Here is a 25,808-nt window from a genome sequence, read left to right on the forward strand (position 1 = left end):
CTGACTTTTTAGTCCATAGGACTGAGTTGTTTGGATTTTGCTGACTCATGTTCTACATATCAGGAGCATACTTTCTATTAGAAGATCTCAACGGATTGTGTGCGACTCATGGGAAAATTCATGAGGTGGTAGGGAAAAACATGGGCTTTGCAGTCAGAGACAAGAATTCCAAATGCTTTTAAGGTTGCCATGGAAATTAAATGAGATAATGTATGCCAAGGGTCTAGCTCAGCATACTATGGGCATTCAGTAAGTTAGTTACTTTTTTCTTATGGTCAACAAGTGGTACCTCCATTCTCAGCTGGAGAATGTAGGGCACAGAGTAACTGACCAGTGGTTTTAAAGTTGTTTCATAAGAAGGACTGGGGGGAAAAGTGCAACATTCAATGCTCCATTGGTAATGGCTTTTTCTCAGTGATAAATGGGACTGATTTACCACATCATGCCTCAGTTTATTTTTCTCTCCTAGGCAAGAGGACACTAGATGTTTGAAAGGATAGGTTAGAAATTGATGTGTTTGGAGGACATTTTCTAGGAAGCCAAATGAACATGGAGAGCTTGTATACACCATGCCACCAATTCTAACAGAGAAGCAGCAAATATGTGGCCTCAAAGATAAGAGATGGCTGAAGCCACCAATCTACTTCCCTGGTGACTATATGTCTCAGTGAACGTGTGAAGAGGGGCATCAAAAATATTCTTTCCATATTAATGAAAAGTAAAGAATTTTAACGCATTATTTTATATACGTTAAACAGCTTTGTTTTATGTGTGAAATTGACCTAAATAGGTCATAGGCAATGGTTCTTCATTTCTTTATATAAACCTGCTTTTAGCAATGCTTTTCATGAGACTCTTCAGATTCTTCACTAGCATTTTAGCCCCTGATGCATAGGTGATAAAACAGCAGGTCAGAAAAACAAATTATTTGCCAAAGTTTGGCAGCTAGTTGGGATGAACAAAAGTGCTTCCTTGGGACATAATTTTATTCCAACATTTAGGGTGAATCTGTATTCCCAAGTTGTTCTGATCATAACATCTGACCAATTAAAGAAAGAATTACTTACAGTGGTAGAATTCTTTTCTCTGCAAAGGGGTAGCTGGTATCCCCACTCACCCATTCTTTTCCTGTATAGCTGGTGTGTGACAGGAACTGTTATAGGTACTGAGGATTCAAAGATGGTTAAGATATTGCCCTTGCTCTCAAAGACTTTTATATTCTGTTAAGGAAGAGAAATGCATAAGTACATAATTACAAAGCAATGTGATAAATGGGAGCTTTGCTCATTGGTAAGAAGAGGTAAATTTTGAAAAGCAAGAGCTGGGAAACTAATACATTCTTCTATCTGATCCTGAATCTGTAAACTTGTTTAATGATAGGGAGTTTTCAGAGGAGGAACGTGGATTGGCTCGGGAGGTACTGTCATCCAAAAGATGCTGCCGCTTCTCTGTCATTCTGTTCTTGCATTGCTTCACGAATTTTATAGTTGGGACTAGGTTTTCTAGCCTAGGAGATACCATGTTTCTTGAAGCTTGACCCGTTCTCCCCATGAGTGGTGGGGAATGGTCTATATAGGGAGAGACTGGGATACTGGAATATAACATGTTCTGAAAGGAAATTTTAGCAATACTGCCACATAAATAGAGGCAAATTTATACAAGGGCATATCTTAGGTATTTACTAAGTTCCTTGATGGCTGAGGCTGGTTCTTAATTTACATTCTGTTTATGACAGCAACCTTTCCATGGACACTGATCACTCAGTAGAAACCTTTAGTCAATTGCATATTTGGACAGACAGCCAAGTTCTTTTCTAAGTTGGGTTAATGTCTTAGAGTCTAAAAGGGATTCTATGTGAAACATGTCTTCTAAAATAATACCTCAAAAAGGGATGCCTATCAAAATACATGGAGGGCAGAATCATTCATGTTTCATTCACGGCTCTATCTTCAGTAACCAGTACTATGTTTCCCTGGCACATGACAGATGCTCAATAAATATTTGTTGAATTAATTAATTAGTGAAGAGTGCCATAAGGACAGCTGATTTATGTTTGAGGAATACAGGAATAGTCATCTTGAAACTGGAAAAAGTAGATATATTCAGCAATTTCTCAGGCATAAATTAGGAACACTATCTTGATTTCTAGTGTTATAATGAAGTTATAATGGACTTTCCTATTAAAATAAAAAAAAATTCACTCTACAGGACTACTGCATATTGAAATCGTTTGCCAGTGTTTTTTCTAGCAGACTTACTGGCAGTTATTTCCTTCTACTTTCTGTTTATCAACGGAAAAGCTGCAGTGTGATTTACCCGTAACTAGCTGTCAGACCAACCTCAGACTAACTTCAGGGAAATTTAAGAAATATACTGTTTTGCAATTTGTCAGTCACTATTCTATGAAATTGTACAAAACATGAATAAAGGTGATCAGCAATTTGGTCTGAGATTTTCCGTGGAAGGAAATTCTGTTCAACTTGTAGGACTCTCTGAGCTGAATTGAGAGATTTCTCTAGAATAGGAATGAGGCAGGAGTACAGGGTGACTCTAGCCTCAGGGGGCACCTAAGAGGCTTCCACTTTCTTACATGTTGTCATCAGTAAAGGACAGAAACCACTCATTCAAGCCTGCAGCCATGAAAAGTCATCTCCTAAGTTCAAAATCTATAACTAGGGTCATTTGGATATAGGAAGTGATGGGGAAGCAGGGACCAGATGGTCATTTTGTCAGATCTACCATTCTAGCAGGAAAATAACATTGCTCTTCAAGTATAAAATGGACCATCTTCAAGTATAAAATGAGGTGAGTCAGCAGAAAGTGCAAACAGTCTCAATTTAAGACCTGAGAATTAGCCATCTTTGGGTAATAGGAACCAAATCAAATCAACAACAAAAACCCCCAAACAGAATAAAAGATAAGTAAGTTCTTTTTGTTTTCCCTTCACAGGGATCATAATTCAGCTTCTTTTACAAGCTAAGAGGATCAAATGTATTTTTCCATGACCACAGAAAGCAGTTCATAAACCTAGCGCAGCTGTCATTCAGTACCAATCCGGTGTGAGCATTGTTAATTCACTTTGAGTTTCACCAGAATGGTTGTTAGGCATTTAAAAGGAAGCACTAACCCTTAAACAGGATTTACCCCATCTCTTTTTGGGAATACAGATTTGTTCCTCTCATCAGTTAATCACTACTGAAGCTAACCTCTGTGAGTCAGCAGTAAGAAAATCAGTTAGCAACTCCCCTTGTCAGTGCTTTACTGTGATGGAAAGATGCTGAAATCTGCAGCAAGAATGAGTTTATAGCAACAAGGAGAACACGGCTTTTCTGGAACTTGTGAATTTAATTAATAAATATTGTACCGCCAACTGCTAGCCTCCGAGCTTTATATTTCATAGGCTTTAAAGCTTCCTCCTCTCCTAGTCCCTTGTCCTTGAAGCTTTTTTGTAACATTATTTTACCACCACCTCTCCATCCTCCAAACTTTATTAGTTTTTGAGTTGGCTACTTAAATCTTGTAACTCAGGTCATATGGAAATGTTACTTTTTAAGTACTTAAGAGCTCACAGACTCTTAAAAAGCTTCTGTTTCCCCTTTTCTAAGAGGCAGAGGAAAAAAGAGGAATGAAGAAATAGCAGCTAATAAATTGCTTTAAGTCACACTTAAAGATAATGTCAAAAGGGGGTCTAGAAAGAAATTTTTATAACAGTTAATTAGGTTGAAAAAAGAATTATAAAAAGTTTAGGCAGGTTGTACAAAATAGTCTGTTCCAGACAGCAATAAATCTGGTTGAGAACGAGGGGAGATCCCCATAGCAGTGATGACTCAGATCAGGGCTTTGAGGAAAAAGTCAGGATTTCTTAAGTCTGACCAGAAAGACTTCAGAAAGATGATGTTAAAGAAATTACTGAGGGAAAAATAGAGAGAGATTGCAGGGGGTGCTGTGGATATAATTAATCTTACAATGAGGGAGGGAGTCAGGTCAGTTACTGAAGCAGTATTAAGGCAGTGCCATCTGAGAGCACCAGGTCACTGGCCTCAGACTTACTACCTAGAGTTTTCACCACCAATATCATTGACTTCTGAATGGCATATTGGAAAACATTAGTTCAATTCTGCTGTCATTCTGCAGATGAAGAAACTGAGTTCAATAGTGATTGAATGACTTATTTAAAGAAAATGACAAGCAATTGCTTCAGGGCTAGATCCAGGTCTCCTGGCTCCTGATCAGCATCCTTGCCATCATGCTCAGCTGTCCAACTGAAAGGGAAAAGATATTGCAAAACAAAAAAAATCATATACATTCTCTGTGCCTTATTTAGCCAGTATGAAAAATGTGGATGATGCAAGAGGTAGCAGAGTATATAATTAAGAGCTTAGACCCTGGAGTCAGACTGATTACACTTAAATCCTGGCTCTGTTCTGTGATGTAAGGCAAGTTATTTAAGTTTTCTTTGCCTCAGTTTCCTCATCTGTAAAATGGAAATAATAATAGCACCCTGATTATAGGATTGTTATGAAGATTCAGTGAGCTAGTACTGGTAAAAACTTTTAGAATTAGTGGTTCTCTCTTCTCTCCCACAGACCTATTCTGATTAATCACTGCTTTGGGTATCTCTGTTCTAAATCAGATTTATGGCTTACTAAATGTTACCTAAATATCATATATGAAATGTTATCTAATATCATATATGACTATGGTTTGTATCATTCACTTGGAAATCAGAAACTGCTTGGACTTTTATATTGGGTGAAGTGCTTTGAGATCCTTGTGAAGAAAATTATGTAGAAACAAGTAGCTATTATTACAGCAATGACAGTAATTCTGAAGAGTTCAGAGTGCAGACAGGGTTCTCTGGAAATTTCTCTGAAGCCTCTTTCTTCTTGTAAGAATAATTTTTTAAAACCTCTTCCTCCTGGGCTTCCCTGGTGGCGCAGTGGTTGAGAGTCTGCCTGCCGATGCAGGGGACACTGGTTCGTGCCCCTGTCTGGGAAGATCCCACATGCTGTGGAGCGGCTGGGCCTGTGAGCCATGGCCGCTGAGCCTGTGCATCCGGAGCCTGTGCTCCACAACAGGAGAGGCCACAACAGTGAGAGGCCCGCATACAGCAAAAAAAAAAAAAACAAAAAACCTCTTCCTCCACTCATCATGTCCTGCTTCCTCAATGCTCTGTCATATCTCCTCCTTCCTACTTAATAACTTGGAAGGCCTTCTGCACTCCGTTTAATAACCACAGTCTGACCTCCTAAAGCATCAAACATCACTACCTCCAATTTTGCCCCAGGGAGTCAGCTTAGAAATCAACAAGTTACCCTAAGGATGTCTCTCCTGCCAGTGTTTTGGTGAAGAACAGATGAGAATAGTCCCTTGACACTTCAGAGTGAGAATTGAAATAGCAACAAGATCTATGTCTGCAACTGCCATTTAGTCCTCCACATGAAGCCATTGACTCTTTCAGTTCAGCAGTTCTGTAAGAATTTGGAATTGTGAAGCTCTGCTTTGAGAGTAGTAACCACAAGATTAAAAATGAAATGGGTATAGTTCAGACCTCAAGCAAGCGCTGGAGTGAGGGTAATCAGCAAAAGTCAGCTAGGCTGCTAGGATGGTAGGGAAAGAAATATGATATACTGCCCACCACACCTCAGCTTTTCAAAATTTTACCATAGTATCTTTTTCTTTCTTGCTTGCTTGCTTTCTTTCTTTCTTTTCTTTTTCTTTCTTTCTTTCTTTCCTTCTTTCTTTCTCTCTCTCTTTCTTCTTCCTTCCTTCCTTTTTTCCTCCCTCCTTCCCTCCTTCCTTTTTTTTTTCTCCAGTTTTAGCCACTTGGAGCTGGTTCTATGTATCATGCTGCCTGAAATATGAACAGAAAACCTGGCATCTTTTTTCATCTATCCAGTCAGTGTATTTGACAGTGCAGAATACTCAGAGGGTCCAAGAGAGTGTTTGCGTGTTTATTATTCAAGTGTACCTGCTGGACACCTCTCATCCCCAGATGCCTGACCCGATTTTCAATCTTCTTGGTAGGCACTCATCTTGAATAATTTGTTCTAGTCAATAATGAAAAATTGAAACCTACAATTAACTTCTGGGTAGAACTTAGAAGCCCATGTATATACTGAAGGGTGGTCTTAATAGATGACTAAATGAGGACTGGTTACTATTTTTTTAATTAATCATCCTTTATGATAACAGTTTGCTCCCCTCTATTTCTGGAAGAATGTAAATTTAATTCCACTCAGTCAATAGCAATTCCAAGATGTTAAAAAAGACATGGTTACTTTGTTATATCAGCTTCTGCTCAGAAATCAACTTTAGAGGATAAGGCACTAAGTCCTCAGTGTGGCATTCAAGGCCTTTCATAGATGGCTCCAACTCACAGTTCCAGCATATTCCCCTTTATAAGCATCCCACTTCACCCAAATGGATAGGCATTTTTAGGGTGTGCTGACCATAACTTGGGCTTGCCTAACTTGTAGTTCTGCCTATGCTATAACTTTTACTTAGCAGAGTCCCCTCACCTCTCTCCTACCTCCCAAACCAGCTCAGGTCATGCTTCCTGTCTCGGATCATTCTAGTCCACTGAAATATTGTCCTTCTCAGAATTTGCATTCTTTATTTTTGGTCGCATTGACTTGGCAAGTAATTATACACTCCCTCATGATTTTTCTTCTACTGTTTTATTGCACTTTCCTTCTGGTATTATTAATTTTTATTGTTTGTTGTTTTCATTAAGAGTACTAGATGTTAGGGCTTCCCTGGTGGTGCAGTGGTTGAGAGTCTGCCTGCTGATGCAGGGGACACGGGTTCGTGCCCCAGTCCGGGAAGATCCCACATGCCGCGGAGCGGCTGGGCCTGTGAGCCATGGCCACTAAGCCTGCGTGTCCGGAGCCTGTGCTCCACAATGGGAGAGGCCACAACAGTGAGAGGCCCGCGTACCACAAAAAAAAAAAAAAAAAAAAAAGTACTAGGTGTTAAACTTATTGAGGTCAAAGACTATATAAGCATGAGGTTTTACATCCTCAGTGGGGTTCATTTATGTATCTGGTGCTCACTGATTGAGCAATGTCTTCCAATCAGGTTGGTCCCTGCTGACAAGGGATGACACTGCAGAAATATATTTAGCACTGAGGCTGAAAACACCAATTGCCTTACCTTTATAGAATTGTAAAGTAGTTCCATGATGTGAGAAAAATCGTCTATTCATAGTGCATCATATAAAAAGCAGAGTTATCTATTTTTATCCTTCATGTCTCCTTTGTCAACCTCTTTCTCAAGTTATCTCTCATTTCTCCTAATCGTCAAAACCTACATGCTCTGTTGAAGGCTGGCTGCTATGAGAAGAGGTGCTACTGGCAGATAGATCAATCTTCTGGTTGATAACCATCACTCTGGGGTCAACACCTAGAGTTTAGAAATGTCTTTATATAAGCGAATTCAGAGGCAGTTTGTATTGTGTTTGTGCATGTGTGGTCGTGCATATTTAACGAAGTAAAAATAAAATTGTGAATTCTTGGGAGATTTACCATGGAGAGGTTAATAAGATTACAAATTGTTTCATATTCTGAATGCCAAGGTGGTAAAGCAGAAAATGCCAATGAGCAAACAAGCAGGTACCATTGGAGGGTCTGTGTGAATGTTTCCTGGCACATCTCTGTGTCCATCTGCTCCTGCCTCTGTTCACCATATTGCCCTGGATTGTTAAAATTTAAAACTTAAAATAGGAGTTCTCTTGATTTTTTTCCTGAAGCTTATCAATAATGTAAATTAAATTCACGTTTCAATTACATTTTTTAAAAACTTTTCAGTAAGCTATTTAGCTCCATAATTGTGCACATCACCACTTCCTCCCAGATTTGTACCCTTTGCCAGCTTCACCGCAGTCCTCTACCTATGCCCCCACTACCCCAGTCTTCCACTAACAAACAAACCCAGCAGTAATTACTAATGTCCAAGCACATAATTCCGGCAGTGTTAGGCTTTTTCATTTGTCGCAACTACGCAGAGAGCTGTCTGGACATGCAGCATGAAGTCAAAGCATTTTTCAAGACTCCTACCCATCTTGTCTCCCCTCCTCCTATCACTGAAACACAGTTATTTATTTCATCTGCAGATTGCAGAGTTGTAAAATTCTTCCATGCAGTTACATACTCTTGAATAATAATTTTACATCCATATCCAGCAACAGATCTGTATATACTTATATGGAACCACATGGTTATCCTTAAAAAATACTAGGAAATAAATAGCTGGGAATGAAAGTACCTTCTCTATGTGGACACGGCATTGGAGCACCTCTAATATATAAATGATTGGAGTTAATGACTAACTAAACCCAATCCAAGATCTTATTTTAAGGCTTTTCAGGGGATCATGATAGCATTTCTTTAATGCGCTGTATAAACATTCTTACATATGACGCTATTACTCTTATTTAACAACTACTCAAATAGCACAATTTTGTTCCTGGTCATTTTATGTTGATTTTATCTATATCAAACAGCTGGAAATATCCCTGTGATAATTTTTGTTCACTCACAGGCTGCAAACGTCAGAGTAGAAAATGGTTAAAGTACTTATTACTGCCTCAGCAAAATCCCGCAATGCTGTAATGTAAATTGCAGTAGATCTTTAGGTCAGAGTCCAGTTTCAGCCTAACACCATGGTCCTTTCATCTGCATCACCCTGAAGGACACAGTTAGATTCCCCTGAGGAAAGCCAGTCTTAATGTTGTCAAAATCAGAAACTATCCTGAGATAACAAATGTCCATAGGAAATACTTCCCCTCACTCTGAAACCATGGCCAAAGAGGTTAAATCTATACCCTGTAAGACCTGTAATATTTCTTAGAGATATATTTTTATGGGCATGTGCTTGTGTCAATGCCTAATTACAAGGATGGGAGAGAGGAAGAAGGATTCATTATTAAAGTTGATTCTGCTTAGTTCAACTACCCCTACATTTTTTATCAAATAGAAACATGTAGAAAGATATATCGCTCCTATAAACAGATTGTGTTGGCGTCTTCATATATACCTCATTCATGACCACCCTGGATCTGTAGACAGATCTGTTCTGTGTTAAAAAAAAGAAAGAAAGAAAGAAAGAAAGAAAGAAACAAAACCCTTCATTTCTGACTGGAGGATAAATGCAGATTTTTAAAAATGTGTTTGTTTTTTACCTAAAAAGGGGGGGGGCGGGGAGGGGAGAGGGCAACAGAAAATTTCCACAAGTAGACTTTTTTTTTTTTTTTAGGCTATTTGGGAGCTAAGGATGGGAGCTGGTAATTGCTTCCAAAGGAGTCCTGTAGGCAGGATTTTTTTTCCTTTCAACCTACTACACCTGCTCTATTAGGGGGTCTCCGTGAGACCTAAGTCTCAGAGAAGCAATTTGGCCTGCAGCCCTGGAACATCTAGCCCCGGCCAGGCATCTCTGCAGCAGGTAGGTACGCCGGGGCGGCCGGACCGCTATCCGCGGTGCTGAAAGGTCGCGGGCGCCAGCGCAGTCCCTTGGTATTGCTGTCCAGGGTGCTGAGCGCTGGCCGCCGCAGTACGGAGGCGAGCCCGAGCCCCCGCCCCCGCCAGCCTTCCGCAGAGCCCTCCCACCCAGCACTACCCGCCCGCCTCCCGCCAGCCTGCAGTTGACGTGGAGCAGGCGGCATAAATCAAGTCCGTGGGGCATGGAGGCTGCTGTGGCGGCTGCAGCTCAGCTTGCCCGGGGCGGGAACTCCCCCTTCTTTCGCCTCCCCAGCGCCCACACCCTGCCTTCTCCCTAATTCTTCCCTAGATAATAGCGCCTAACGACAATTCCTAATAATCGGGTCAGAACCACAGGGTTTGTTTGTCTTGATCTACAGAAACAAAACAAAACAAAACCAAAACCCCACAGCCTAAACACCTCTTAAAACTGCATCGCAAAATGGAAGAGACAGAAGGTCCCGCTACTGTTTCAAGAGAGTAAGTTATTATTCCGTACGTATTCTTGCGCTTCCTCCCCATCGCTCCACCTGCACTGTTCCCATTCATCCCTTCCCCAAGCAGCTCACCTCGAAAATACTTTATAAAGCCCCAGGCGGGAGTCTAGCCAGACGCGCACACACGGAATACCGCACCCTAGGTGCACAAATTCTTGTATTTGCCCAAGCTCACTTGGTCTGCCCAGCTGTGGTCCCCTCTGGGTATGTAGCCATCTAGAGCCAGAACCACGACCTGGGGAGGGGGGCTCCTTACCTTGGCTTCTCCAGAGGGTGGTGTTCGCCCGGTCCCTGCAGGTTCCAAGTGTGGAGGAGCCGCCGAGCTGGGAGGGAAGGAAAGACAGCGCCTGACCTCCTCGAGGTTTCGTCTTCAATGCAACGTGAGCTCTGCCCTCATCAAAGATGGCCGTCCCTTTTGACGTCAGCAGCTTTTAATAGCCCTCTCCTGGAGAGGCGGGGAGGAAGTGTGTTGAGGGGAGGGCGGAGGGAATCCCAGTTTGCTGTTCTGCAAACCTTTGTATTCTAGTCTTTTATAAACACCAGAACGGGACGATTCTTATGACTCCATTTTAATACCCGGTCACGGGCAAACTCATTTATCTCGCGACTGGTCATCTGACATTCTGTTTTTTTTGTGTGTACGTGTGTATGTATATATATGTGTGTGTGTGTATGTATATGTGCGATATATATGCAATATATTTGTGATTATATATACAAAAATTTTCCCCTGCTGAGTTCGTCTTTGGTTGAGTCATAGAAGGGGAAGGGAAGGCAGAGGAGTAGACGATAAGGGGGTGGGGGGAGATTTCAGCTGCGATTTTGCTTTTTCTAAAAAAGATAGTCCAAAGGGGCATCCCTGTCAACTCTCACCAGCTCCATATATGGCCAAGCTACGTGGGTTGCTATTCTTATGAGTGATTTCTTCATTTTATCAAAGTAGCATCGAGGCTTGGAGTTCGCCTCAATGTGGTCAGTTGGGGAGAGAGATTAGTACACGTTATTTTAAAGTACGTCAGAGCAATTATCGCTGAGCGATTTCAGAGGAATTGGGGGAAAGGGGAGGGAAGGGTAGTTAACCCAACCAGCGTGGGTTTGCTGGAGTTCAAAGCTTTGGGTTGAGAGTTGTTTGCGGAGGCCAAAATAGGTGACGCTGTTTGGGTTTAATTTGCAATCGGAGCCTGGGGTTTTATGTAGGGTTTCTTAGGAATAGTTCACAGAGGCGCGTACACGCGTCCTAGGACTGACCAGACTTCGGGGGTGGGGGTGGGGGTGGGGATGGGATAATGTGGGGGACTGCGGCTTCAAGGATTGCTGGGACGCTACAAAATTCTGGTGCTTCATTCAGTGCACACACCCTGGGTACCAGTCGAGGTTACCTTGGCGGCCCTCTGATGCTCAAAACAGGACGTGGGCGAGAAACTACTAGTGCTGGTCATAGGAGAGAGTAAAAAGAATAATCATAAAGCAATAATCCTGTCCTCCTTTGTTGTGTGCGTTAGGCGCCAAGGAAGGGGGGTCATATGCAAATGGTGGCAGCTTCTCGGATGATTCACAGGTGTTGGGGAGGCTGTCGCGGGGCACTCCGCGGGGAGGGCGAGCTGGGAGCGCGTGGGACGTGGGGGATCTCGGTGAGGAGCTGTTTGTACTTTTCTGGGAAGGATGCGATTAGAAGTCGTGCCTCTCAATGTTAAAACTTGATGGCCTCTTTTAGGCAATGGAAATTCCTTGCCTGGGGCTGGGGAAACGAACATCAGCTCCCCGACCCCAACACACACCCCTGCTCTGTGGGCTGAGAGAGAGCTTAGGTTTTTAACTGCACGCGATGGGAGAGGGAGAGAGAGAGAGAGAGAGAGAGAGAGAGAGAGAGAGAGAGAGAAATGGAGAATAAATCCCAGGAAAGAAAGGAGGAAAACAGAGTTTTAATGGGGGCATTTATAGCGAGCAGAGCTATAAGAATTTAATAAACAATGCCTTTAATTGAAATAAGTAGAAGTCACTGCTTCTTTAAAGATTCCTTGACCCAAAGGGTATTTTGAAATATTAATGTTTTCAATAATAATGAATGAATAATGTTTGGCTTTTTATTAAAGCTGGATTCTTAAAACACGGCATGTTGCTGAAATTTGTTTACTTCATTAAACATTTAAGATTCATATACAATAAAGAAGAAGAAAATCTGCCTGGAATGGGCTGGGAGAAGTGACAGCGAATGCGGTGATGTCACTACAAAATCCTTCATAGTCAGGATTTTTTTCCCCAAAATGTGACATTTTCAGCATGTAGAAGTCTTGAGGGGGGAAGCCTGAAGTGGAGAGAAACGAAATATGTGTTTGGCCCTCAGTCTGAAAGTCATTCAGGCAGAAAGTTTTGTGCAGGAATAGAGGAGGTGGGGGATTTTCCAGATTAAAAAATAATAAAACTAAAAAAGTAACTACACCAGTGATGTAGGCTCAACTGTAGGCAACAGCTCTGTGGCAGTCACAGGGGAGGACTGGCTTGGTATGCTGAATTTTCAGCTGCTGATGCCCCACATTGACATCTTAAAAAATTACACAGTAGAGGAGAGAGTCAGACTAATTCAAAGCATCACAGAAAATACCACAGGCTCTACGGGATTATGCTGTGGTGGCGGTAGCATTTCTCATTCCCCCGTGTTTATGTTAAAAAGATGCTGTTTGAGAGGTTCTTCATCTTGAATTGGGAAAGGTAGCAGAGTCTAATTTAGAAAACATAAACATTGGATAAATATAAGTCTACTCAGGAAATCCAGACATCCTTAAATGTATTTTAATAGGATAATGAGATTTTTTTTCGTTTCTTTTTTTTTTTGGCTGGGTTGGGTCTTCGTTTCTGCGTGCAGGCTCTCTCTAGTTGCAGAGAACAGGGCCCACTCTTGGTTGCGCTGCGCGGGCCTCTCCCATTGCAGAGCATGGACTCTAGGTGCACAGGCTTCAGTAGTTGCAGCATGCTGGCTCAGTAGTTGCAGCATGCGAGCCCTAGAGCATGTGGGCTTCAGTTGTTGTGGCACACGGGCTCTAGAGCCCAGGCTCAGTAGTTGTGGCGCACGGGCCCAGTTGCTCCATAACATGTGGGATCTTCCCGGACCAGGGATCGAACCTGTGTCCCCTGCACCGGCAGGCGGACTTCCAACCACTGCGCCACCAGGGAAGTCCCTGATAATGAGATTTTTTTCCCCCTAGTGTCTTCTCTTTGCTTGATTAAAAAAAAAAATCCATAGTCATCTTTCTCAGTAGGGAACCAGCAGATTTATGTTATTCAGGGTCTATAAAGGCCTAAGCAATACAGAGAAGAAAGGTAATGGAAAATTCACTCTGAAATGATTCAGCTCTTGTGAGTTATTTCTACAAAGATCCAACGTGTAGAGTAACGAATGCTTAGGAACTCATTTGATGAGTAATGAGAAAATTACCTGCTCTGCTGGAAGGATATTTACACTATACTAATGTAGTCTCTGAAAGCTTTTTCTGGTACACCATTCCCCAAAGTACTCTGGTTTGCAACAACTCCAGATCTAAGATATTTAGCTTGTATCTCCCAGGTAAGGAGCAAGATGCATGGTTGACTCAATAATTACAACTTCATGAAGAATAATTATAAAAGTTTTTATAAAATGTTGTAAGATCTTTCCAAAGTCAGTTTGCAAGTAGTTTAGAACTAGCCCAGCTCAGAACCCCCTTCTCCAAGGTCCTCCTTTGGGCCATGCCAGGCACCCTGTGACAATATTTTGAAACATTGTGAGGGCACAAGGATACATAATTTGACAGATCAACTGTTTTAATTCCTTGGGGTTTTTTTCCACATGGTTTGCTTGCCACTTTCTCTTTATATGTTCTTCTAGCCCTTACCTCATCCCCCAACCCATTTATAGATAGTGAACTAAGAGTACCTGGGGAAAACTTAAATGCTGTAGATCTAAACTCCTTTTTCCCTGAAGCCTCTGAGGCAGAGACATATCCTGTAAGAGGTAAAGGCAGAACTAGGGATATTGGTTTCTGTTTCTGGCTTGCCATGTTGAGAAAAAAATAAGACTGCACACCAGAATTCTAAATAACACCTCGTTCCTTACTAAGAACAGCATTGCAGGATGGAAGGAGAAGTGCTCAGCAGCCAGATGCTGGGTGCTTTCAAACTCCTGTTCCTTAATGCATCAAAATTACAGGGTTTCTTTTGTATGTGAATGCATCCCAGGACCCTCTCCAATACCGAGAGATGCAGGTGGTCAAGTAGGGAGGAAGAACCCTGTGACAGTCAGGGACAGAGGGAAGGAAAAAATAGTAGTTGAAATAAGCAAACTTCTAAAAGCTTATTTGAAAGGGATCACAGTATTCCTTTAGTAAGTCTTTCAAGAATCTTCTTAGCTCTCTAAGCTCTCTGTACCTCAGTCATTTCATAGGTAAAATGGGGACAGTAATTATAGCCAACCCACAAAGAAAGTGTGAAGTCTTGGTTAAATAAATCTCTCAATTTGATGAGACTTTTAACTTTTCCTCTCTAAGTAATGAAATGTAACTCTGCTTTAATATGAAGGGTTGAGTTTTTTTCATTAGCTACTAATGAAATATGTATCAATGAATGGCCCTGGGCCTTGATTTCTTCATCTGTATTAGTTCATTCATTTACTCAACATTTACCTGCCGTATGCTTGGCACTGGAATATATTGGGAGTTAAGTAAAACAGAGGAGGGAACTAAGGATTAAAGAGGTTAAATAACCTGACCAAGGGCACAGTTAATAAATGGTACAGCTGGAATTTGAACCCCAGGGCCCAAGTTCATAAACACTGTGCTTTAGTACAGACTCTGCCAGGCTCATTGGACTTAGCCCATCTGTACCTCTCCAGAGAAAAAGAACCAATAGAATATGTATATATATCTAGACACACACATTGTCTCTCCCCCATACTACCCTCCCCCTCTCCCTATACATATATATGCAAAGGGATTTCTTACAAGGAATTGGCTCATGTGATTATGGAGGCCGACAAGTCTCAAGACCTGCAGGGTGAGTCAAGCTGGAGACCTAAGACACCAAGCCAATGGTGGTATAGTTCTAGACCAAAGGCCAGCAGGCTCAAGACCCATTGTTTCAGTTTGAATCTGAAGGCAGGAACAAGCCAGTGTCCCAGTTTAAAGGAAGCCAGGCAAGAGGAATTCTCTCTTACTCAGGGGAGAATCAGCCTTTTTGTTCTACTCAGGGCTTTAGCTGATTGGATGAGGCCCACCACATTAGGGAGGGCAATCTGCTTCATCGGTCTATTGATTCAAGTGTTAATCTCATCCAAAGACACTCTCAGAAATGTTTGACCAAATATCTGGGCACCCTGAGGCTCAGTCAAGTTGACAGATAAAATTAACCATCACACTCTCGCTTTACAGCTAACCTCAACACGTTATGGCTTATGTATGACTATTTTCATTAGCAGCTTTGGGGTTCCACTTGCTAATGGGATAAGTCTATGGATCACTGACCACAAAGTGTGGTTGGGGTGAATTTCAAGAGAGGATCTAGGCTGGCCAGATGATTACCTGGAGTAAACAGAAGAAACATATTCCAAATAAAAGAGTGCCAAGTACAATCAAGAAAGGAATTTAGAGATCAATACTTAATAAGGAGCATAAATAAGAATTGGGTCAGAAGATGCACTCAAAATATACTTGAGAGAGTCAGCCAGAAGTCAGAACAGAACATCAGTGTGAACTACTGCTTTTGAGGGTATGATATGAGGTCTTAAATCAGAATTGATCCCAAGAGCCAGGAACTCTGGCAGTGAAAATCAGGTTGAGATGGGTTGATGTGAATAATTCAGGATATGGCTGGGATGGAGCAAGGCTATCTGGCACAATTCTATTAGTGTTGACCGTGAAGAGCAGTGCAGTTCTGCCAGCCAACAGGTACCAGGCTGGGCAAGGCATTCTAATATCTCAGAAGATAGTATCAATGATCTCTTGGTCATAACCAATGGACTTCCCATCTTTTTAACCTCTGACTTCACTTGACAATCTGTACCACTCATTCCATTTCTTAAAGTGCTCTATCAGATGCTCTCACCTGTTTCTCCCTTTTTTGTTGGCTTCTCGTTTTCCATAGCAGATGGGTTGAAGCAGTAAAATTGCTGTGCCCAGCAGGTTAAGCTGGACATTTCCCTGAGCCCCACACAAACCCTCTGGGAGCTCCATATGTCCATGGATCATGTCCTGACTCTCCACCACGGAAACTCTGGTACTCTAAGTCAAAGAGAAGAATATCGAACAGCTCACGTTTGTACAAATTGTAAAGCACTGTCACACACGTGATCTCATTATATTCTCACCATTCTCTGAGGTATGTGTACAAGTAATTATTATTTTAATGCCAGTAAATACATGAGAATTCTGATTGATTTTCTGGACTCCTGAACTGACCACAGTACATCAAGAGAACCCAATGTCCTATCCCTTCCTTCACATGTTGTCTTAAAAATATCTGATCCATGCCCTTAGTTTAGCCATTATTTATATATGACTCTTCATTTTATATTCCCAGTCCCACCTTCTCTCATGAGCTTCAGAAGCATCTTCTTAGCTTCTTACCGAATACTCTTACCTGAGGAATCAAGGTGTCTTAAAGTCAACATATTTATGCATCAGTTGATTTCTTCCACTCTCCTCCTCTTATATTCTTTGTTTTTTTAATCTTTTCTTTGAAGGGGATCTTCAGAGGTATTTATCTGGTCCAGCCTTACATCTGATGCATATTCCTATTAGTGGTTTACAATTATTGAGTACTTATAAGATATTAGGCATTGTGATGAGTGCTCTACATGTATAAACTCATTAAGTCCTCACAGCAACCCCATGGGAATACAATTTTCAGCCCATTTCAGATGTATAAACTGAAGCTTAGATGAATAAATGACATGGCTAGGAATTGGCCTAGCTGAGATTCACCTTGAGGCCTGTCTGGCGATACAACCATGCTCGTCACCCTTTTATTATTACTCTGGTTCACAAAGACCCTGTGCTACAGTGACTCCTAAACATTGATAGTCAGTGTTTTGGGGAGGAGCTTGAAATTCTGTCAAGCTCCCAGCTGGTGTCACTGCTGCTGATCCATGGATAACACTTTGAATACTAAGACTGATTAGTTTCGCCAAGTGGTAGTCCAACTTGTACTTGAACACCTGCAGTTATATGGGACTAGCTACCACCTCAGAAAGGCAAGCCTTTTCATACACAGATGGCTCTACTCACTATGAAAATTTCCATTTTGCATTATATTCCTCAGAGAGGCCAAAATCTGGCTCTCTTGAGACAGCACAGCACAGACTCAGGAACCAAACTGCCTGTGTTTATATCCTGGTTCTACTCTTAACTGTGTGACTTTGGACAAGTTATTCAACTCTGTTTTCTCAGTTTCCTCATTTTTAACTTGAAGTATAATCGACCTACACAACTATGCTAGTTCCAGGCATACAACATTGTGATTCAGTATTTCTGTACATTATAAAATGATCATCATGACAAGTCTAGTTATCATCTGCCACCATACACAGTTATTACAATATTATTGACTATATTCCCCATGCTGTACATTTCATCCCTGTGACAAATTTATTTTGAAATTGGAACTTTGTACCTCTTAATCTCCTTTACCCCCTCACTTCTGACAACCTCCTGCTTGTTGTCTGTGAGTCTGTTTCTGTTTTGTTATGTTTGTTCATTTGTTTTGTTTTCAGATTCCACACATAAGTGAAATCATACAGTATTTGTCTTTCTCTGTCTGACTTATTTCACTTAGCATAATGCCTTCTAGATCCTGCTATGTTGGCACAAGTGACAAGATTTTATTTTTTTAATGGCTGAGTGATATTCCATTATATATGTATAAATATGTAACATATATATGTATGCACATGTATACACACACACACACACACACACCACATCTTCTTTATTTATTAATCCATCAATGGACACACTTTGGTTGCTTCCATATCTAGGTTATAGTAAATAATGCTGCTCTGAACATAGGGGTGTATATAACTTTTTGAACTCCAGGAGTGGAATTGCTGGATCATATGGTAGTTCTATTTTTAATTTTTTGAGAAACCTCCATACTGTTTTCGATAGTGGTTGCACCAGTTTACACTCCCAACCACAGTGCAATAGGGTTCCCTTTTCTCCACATCCTTGCCAGCACTTGTTATTTCTTGACTTTCTGATAATAGCCACTCTAACAGGTGTGAGATGATATCTCATTGTGGTTTTGATGTCTTTTCCCTGATGATTAGTGATGTTGAGCATTTTTTCATGTGTCTGTTGGCCATCGGCATGTCTTCTATGAAAAAACTGTTTATTCTGCCCAGTTTGTAATTGCATTTTTTTATTTTTTATTTTTGGTACGCGGACCTCTCACTGTTGCGGCCTCTCCCGTTGTGGAGCACAGGCTCCGGACACGCAGGCTCAGTGGCCATGGCTCACAGGCCTAGCTGCTCCTCGGCATGTGGGATCTTCCCGGACCTGGGCACGAACCCGTGTCCCCTGCATCGGCAGGCGGACTCTCAACCATTACGCCACCAGGGAAGCCCTTGACTTCCTCTTATGGTCAATGATAAACAAGCTCTCTTAGATCACCACTTTTTCCTCTCCCTATCCTTTCAATATCATGAGTTTTCTTCACATAATCACTTGGACATTAACATGAGTATGTAAGTATTGTTCACTGACAAGTTAGCACCACACAATTAATATGCTGCTTCTTTTGAATAATTTCCCACTTTCCTTGGGGAAGATTTTAAGAATTTCTTTAGAGGAGAAAAGGATGGTTGCTTACAAAGAAACATGAATCACATCAACATCAGACTTCTCATCAGTGAATCCAGATGGTAGGGTCAATGGAATAAGTCTTCACATGTTGCAAGAAAAATTAATTTTAGTCTATAAGTCTATACCAAGCCAAATGTTAATAAAGAATGAAGGGCAAAATAAAGACATTTCCAAATATACACACAATCAGGAAGTTCACTTGTGCTTTGTCTGCAAATCAAAACAGTTTCTGAGCATTGTATACTAGCAAAACAAAAACTCACAAAGGAATCCACTAAATGCAAGAAGACTAAAAATTTAGGAAATATTAAAACTAATATAGAATTTTTTTCCTAGTATCAAAGCTAGGAAGCAAGTATAGAAATGAATCAGTGCAAATTAGATAATCTAACAAATAATGTGATTTAAAATGTGATCCTAGTATTGGTCTGACAATGGCATAGATCTCTTCTAATGGCAATAAAAAGCACCTATTTAAAAATGCCAGGAAAAACAAAGCTATGCTATAAATTTTTGTTTCAAATATTACACAATTTTGAGAAATTTTTGGTGGAGCTTAAGGAAAGGTTTTCCATTTGTTCTTTCTCTTTATTTTCTTGTTATTATAGTGAAGATGTAGTGCCATAGGAATGTTTAAAAACATACTATTCTACCTGGTTCTGCAGCGAATAATATTTATATAATCATAATGCTGTAAGTGCTATTTATTAATTTTCAAAGTTTATAATCAAGTTGTAGATCAAGCACAGAGTTTTAATTAAGTTTATCTAACAGAATCTACATGTTATAGAAAAGTGATGATAGAACTTTCAGAATGTGATTGTTAAAGGAGGGGCTTGGGAAGGGACAAGGTGGAGAGGTTTTATTTAATGTACAAGCTCCAGTTTATCCATTTTTATATGGTAAAGGGTTAAGAGAATAGGTGTAAAGTTGATAGAAGAAAAAATAAAGTTTAATCATATTATATGATTAAACATACATTTATATACGAAATTAACCAACAGAAAACCAAAAATTGTTAGAAGTAATAAAGTTGAGGTGTTGGAATAGAGAGAAAGGGCCAATTAGATCATGTTCTAATCTTTAATAAGAGAGAGTTAATAAATATTATTTAAAGTTGATAAATCAAGAAATAGGATTATATCATTTAAAATCAAGGTTATAAACACTAAGAAGAACTTACAACTGAAATATTTAAAGATGGTTACTTCGGAGAAGGATAAACACTAAAATGCATGATTTTATTTTATTTTAAAAATTTTATTGAAGCATAATTGACTTACAGTATTATATTAGTTTCAGGTGTATAACATAGTGATTCAATATTTCTATACCTTACTAAATGATCACCACAATAAGTCTAGTTACCATCTGTCACCATACAAAGCTATTACAATATTATTGACTATATTCTCTATGTCGTACATTACATCCCCATGATATTTATTTTATAACTAGAAGTTTGTACCTCTTAACCCTCCTTCCACTATTTTGTCTGTCTCTCCACTCTTCTCTCCTGTGGCAATCACCAGTTTGTTCTCTATTTTTGAATCCGCTTTTGTTTTATGTTTGTTTGCTTTCTTTGTTTTTTAGATTCCACATATAATATTTGTCTTTTTCTGTCTGACTTATTTCACTTAGCATAATACCCTCTAAGTCCATACACGTTGCCACAGATGACAAGATTTCATTCTTTTTTATGTCTGAGTTTATCCATCCATCTATCAGTGGACACTTAGGTTGCTTCCATACCTTGTCTATTATAAAGTTGCAATGAACATTGGAGTGTATACATATATTTTGAATTAGTGTTTTTGTTTTCTTTGGATAAATACACAGAACTGGAATTGCTGGATCTGTCCCCTCAGGCAAGGACAACAAAAGCACATGTAAACAAATGAGACTACATCAAACTAAAAAGCATTTGCAAGGCAAAGGAAACAATCAACAAAATGAAAAGGCAACCTACTAGATGGGAGAAAATTTTTGTCAAAGGTATGTCCGATAAGGGGTTAATATCCAAAATATACGAAGGACTCATACAACTTAACATAAAGAAAACAAACAATCTGATTAAAAACTAGGCAAAGGACCTAAATAGACAATTTTCCAAAGACATACAGATGGCCAACAGACACATGAAAAGATACTCAACATCACTAATCATCAGGGCAATGCAAAGCAAAGCCACAGTGAGATATCATCTCACACCTGTCAGTGTGGCTATTATCAGAAAGTCAAGAAATGAAAAATGTTGGTGAGGATGTGGAGAAAAGGGAACCCTATTGCACTGTTGATGGGAATGTAAATTGGTGCAGCTATTATGGAAAAGAGTATGGAGGTTCCTCAAAAAATTAAAAATAGAACTACCATGTGATTCAGCAATTCCACTCCTGGAGACTTTTTAAAATTTTATTTATTTATATTTTTTAAAAATAATATTTATTTATTTGGCTGCATCTCGCCTTCGTTGTGGCGTGTGAAATCTTTACTAGCAATATGCAGGCTCTTAGTTGCAGCATGGGGGATCTAGTTCCCTGTCCAGGAATCAAACCCGGGCCCCTTGCATTGGGAGCATGGAGTATTAACTGCTGGACCATCAGGGAAGTCCCGACTTTTTAATTAAAAAAATTTTTTAATGTGACTGTATTACTCATCTTAAAAAGAATGGAGATATCAAATTTTTTAAAAATGCTTTTAAGCAGGCATTCCTGATTTGGGTGGGCTGCAATGTTCTACCTGAAATATCTGTCTCATAATGCCTTGGCAATTCTAAAAACTTGCTTGTTCAGTCTGTCAAAATGACATCCACTTTTAGAGTGGAAAAGAAAAAAATAACTCCCTGAAGTGTATTTTTAATCTCTTTGTTCTTCTGGGTAATGCTAAATGGAGAGTTTGGATTAAATGTGAGATGTGGGAGCTGATGTCTGGGCAGGAGTCCTGTTGGAGGTCAACGTTTTAATAATAAAATAGTGATCATAGAGAGTCACTTTTGGAATCATGGAGTAGGGACCTCCAAAATCTGCTCCTCGATAAAGCAATGAAAGCATTGGCAAAATTTTTCAAAAACTTTTTTTTTTAACCTCTGGAAATTAACCAAAGGTTTATAACAATCTGATTTAAACAATTTATGCAAGAAAAATGATTGAATCTAGATAAGAACAGCAAACTTTGTAGCGTTTAACTTTTCCTACTCCCATCCCCCTTTCCACAGCTCTGTAGTACCCTTGAAAACCATGAGCCTAGAAGCCAATCGAGGGAGACATAATTGGTTTGGAGCTCCCTAGAAGCCCCACCCAGAGAGAACTGTCACTACTTGACCTGTTTGAAAGTTCCCTGGAAACTACTACTCTCGGGGCTTGTCTATATTTGACATGTATCAGAACACAGTCAATGTGAACAGACTTTTCCCCAGGGCATTTGTCAAAAACAGTCAGCAGCAAATGTTTAACATAGCAGCTGCCTGAGGCAGTGATAACGTTGGGGCAAACAAGGCACTGACCAAAAAACTTAAAAAGAAATGCTGAGAAATGAGATATCCATAGGGCCTTTGAAAAGTTCCAATATATTCCTGGGAATCTAGAAGATCATTCACATGCATGGGGCTGTGAGCATGCCCACAAAAGATCTGAGAAAGCCCTATTCTCTGAATGTTCTTGAGACTCTGCAAAAACAGGAAGCAAAGGCTAAAGCAGCCTTGTAAACTGCCTGCCAGAATGTTGAAGCAGCACCCTAACACACAGACAGAGCTTCTCTGCAAGTACTGTGAGACTCAGTGGTGCAAGGCATTTAAGGAAATCTGTCCATTCATTAGCTGATCACTAAGTTAACTGAGCAGAGACTTTAGGACACACACAACAAAGAATATAGACTTTATAGAAGTAGTTTGGAAAAGCCACTAAACAAACAGACAGTGGCAGCAACAAATGATGGGGATGTGTGGGGCAGAATCTGATTTCCAGAGTTGCTACATTATACTGTTTTAAATGTTCAGTTTTTAACTAAATATTGACACATGTAAGGAAATATGACCCATAAACAGTAGAAAAATCATCAGCAGAAACTATTCCTGAGGACACTCACGCATTAGACTAACTGGATAAAATTTTAAATCAGTGATTAGAAATATGCTGAAGAACTAAACAAATTCTAAAGAACTAAAATAAAGTATTAGGTGACTCACCAAATAGAGAATATCAATAAAGAGATAATTATTATTTTTAAAAGAACCAAATAGAAATATTGGGATTTAAATGTATAATAACCAAAATGAAAAATTCACTAGAGGATCACAATAGTAGATTTGACCTGGTAGAAAAAGTAACCAGCAAATTAAAGGATAGATTAAATTTAGATTAAGAAGATTATTGATTATTATTATTAAGATTATTATTTATTTACTTACTTATTTATGGCTGCATTGGGTCTTCATTGCTGCACGTGGGCTTTCTCTAGTTACGGCCAGTGGGGACTACTCTTTGTTGTGGTGTACGGGCTTCTCATTGTGGTGGCTTCTCTTGTTGCGGAGCATGAGCTCTAGGTGCATGGGTTTCAGTAGTTGTGGCACATGAGCTCAGTAGTTGTGGCTCATGGGCTCCAGAGTGCAGGCTCAGTAGCTGTGGCGCATGGACTTAGTTGCTCTGCAGCAAGTGGGATCTTCCCAGACCAGGGCTCAAACCCATGTCCCCTGCATTGGCAGGTGGATTCTTAACCACTGTGTCACTAGGGGAGTCCCTACTATTATTATTATTAAGATTATTCAGTCTGAGAAACAGAAAAAGAATGAAGAAAAATTAAAAGAAACTCAGAGACCTGTGGGGCACTATCAAGCATACCAAATATCCATATAGGGAGTCTAAGAAAGGGAGAAAAGAAAAAGAAAGAATATTTGAAGAAATAATGGCCCAAACTTCCCAGTTTGAGAAATAACATTAAACATCCAAGAAAATCAATGAACTCCAAGTAGGAAAACTCTGCAGAGATCCACACCTACATGCACCATGAACTATCAAAAGCAACAGACAAAGAGAGAATCTTGAAAGCAATAAGAGAGAAGTGACAGGGGATCCTCAATAAGATTAACAGCTGATTTCTCATCAGAAACCAGGGAGGCAATGGGATGACATATTCAGAGTGATGGAAAAAAAAAGACTTTTATCCAGTAATTCTATATTCAGCAAAACTATCCTTCAGAAAAGAAGGAGAGATTAAAACATTCTTAGATTAAAACAAAAACAGCAGCTGAGAGAATTTTCTGCCAGTAGAGTGGCCTTACAAGAAATACTACAGGGAGTGCTTTGGCTGAAATGAAGAGACATTAGACAGTGACTTAAATCCACATGAAGAAAAAAACAAAGATTATCAGTAAAGGCAGATACATGGGTAAATATAAAAGCCAGTATTTTGGGACTTCCCTGGTTGTCCAGTGGTTAAGATTCTGAGCTCTCAATGTAGGGGGCCCGGCTTCCATCCTGATCAGGGAACCAGACCCTGCATGCCACAACTAAAAGATCCCGCATGCCGCAACTAAGACCCAGTACAGCCGAATAAATAAATATATATTATTTATAAAAAGCCAGTATTTTTTGGTTTGTTTGTAACTCTTTTCTTCTCCTACTATGAGAAGACACCTGCATAAATCAATAATTATGAGACTGTGTTGATGGGTTAATAATGTATAAAGATGAAATTTGTATAATCATAATAGCATAAACGTGGAGAGAGGGAATTGGAGGTATATCAGAAAAGTTTTTGTGTGCCATTTAAATTGTTTCAATATTAATTAATATTAACTGGTATCATTAATTAATATTAATCTCAACTAGATTTTTAAAGTTAATATGATAATTGTAAATCTTAGGGAAACTATAAGAAAATACCTAGAAAAGTATCGTTAAAGAAGAAAATGACAAGGAAATTAAAATTGTATACTGGAAAATATCACTTTAACACAAAAGAAGGCAGTTATGGAGAAATAAAGGGAAAAATCAAAAGATATAAAGAAAACAAATAGCAAAAAGCCAGACATAAATCCTACCTTATCAGTTATATTAAATGTAAATGGACAAAACACTCTAATCAAAAGGCAGAAGTTGGTCAAATGGACTTTAAAAAACATAATTGAACTATATGCTGCCATATAAACTGCCAGACCCAGTTTACAGTCAAAGACATAAACAGGTTGAAATTTAAAAAGACGGAAAAAGATAAACTATGCAAGCAACCAAAAGAAATATGCAGTGACCATACTAATAACAGACATGATAGGTTTTTTCAGATAAAAATTGCTACTAGAGACAAAGAAGGACATTTTAATCATAAAAGTGTAACAGCAAAGCCCGAATTTGACAGATTGAAGGGAGAAATAGACAATTCAACAATAATAGTTGGAGACATCAACACCCCACTTTCCATATGGATAGAAGACCTACACAGGAAATCAATAAGGATCAAAGACTTGAACAACACTAAAACACTCTAGACCTAACAGACTTCTGTAGAACATTCCACCCAACAGCCACGGAATACACATTCCTCTTGGGTTCACATCACCTTCTCTGTGCACCTATGTCCAAATCTCTCCCTGCCCTCTTTATAAGGATACATGCAGCCTGATTTCATTCAGGTTTCACCCCAGATAATCTAGGGTAATCATCTCATCTCAAGGTCTTTAACTTAATCATATCTGCAAGACCCTTTTTTGAAATAAAATAATGTTTACTGGTTCCAGAGATTAGAACCTGATATCTTTGGGGGACATTATTCAGCCTACTACAGGGAGTTTTAAAAACATTGGCACTTTGGTACCATTTCCAAAAATCCTGATTTAATTGTGTTCAAGTGGGCCCTGGACACTGAAAATGTTTTTAAAGCTTCCCAAGTATATCCAGTGTTTCAAACTACTGCTGTGGGTAAGCCATAGATAAACTGATGAACAAGAATTACTCTGTTTATTTTCTTTTGGCCCTTTCCATCCACTCAATCCTTTTTTTTTTTTTTTTTTTTTT

General features: G+C 39.7%; 1 protein-coding gene across 2 annotated transcripts in view; it reads right to left on the reverse strand.

Annotated features, from left to right (window-relative positions):
* SNAP25 (synaptosome associated protein 25) overlaps positions 1 to 10,377 on the reverse strand; it is a 79,574-nt gene extending 69,197 nt beyond the window's left edge. The window contains exon 1 of one of the 2 annotated variants that reach the window (XM_024735442.1): positions 10,230 to 10,377. The gene's annotated coding sequence lies outside the window, so the exon portion shown is untranslated. The remainder of the gene's footprint in view (positions 1 to 10,229) is intronic. The other variant, XM_024735441.1, reaches the window with a different exon arrangement.
* Positions 10,378 to 25,808: the final 15,431 nt, after the last annotated feature.

Source organism: Neophocaena asiaeorientalis, unplaced genomic scaffold, assembly GCF_003031525.2.
Source record: "Neophocaena asiaeorientalis asiaeorientalis breed wild unplaced genomic scaffold, Neophocaena_asiaeorientalis_V1.1 scaffold64, whole genome shotgun sequence".
Taxonomy (NCBI): Eukaryota; Metazoa; Chordata; class Mammalia; order Artiodactyla; family Phocoenidae; genus Neophocaena; species Neophocaena asiaeorientalis.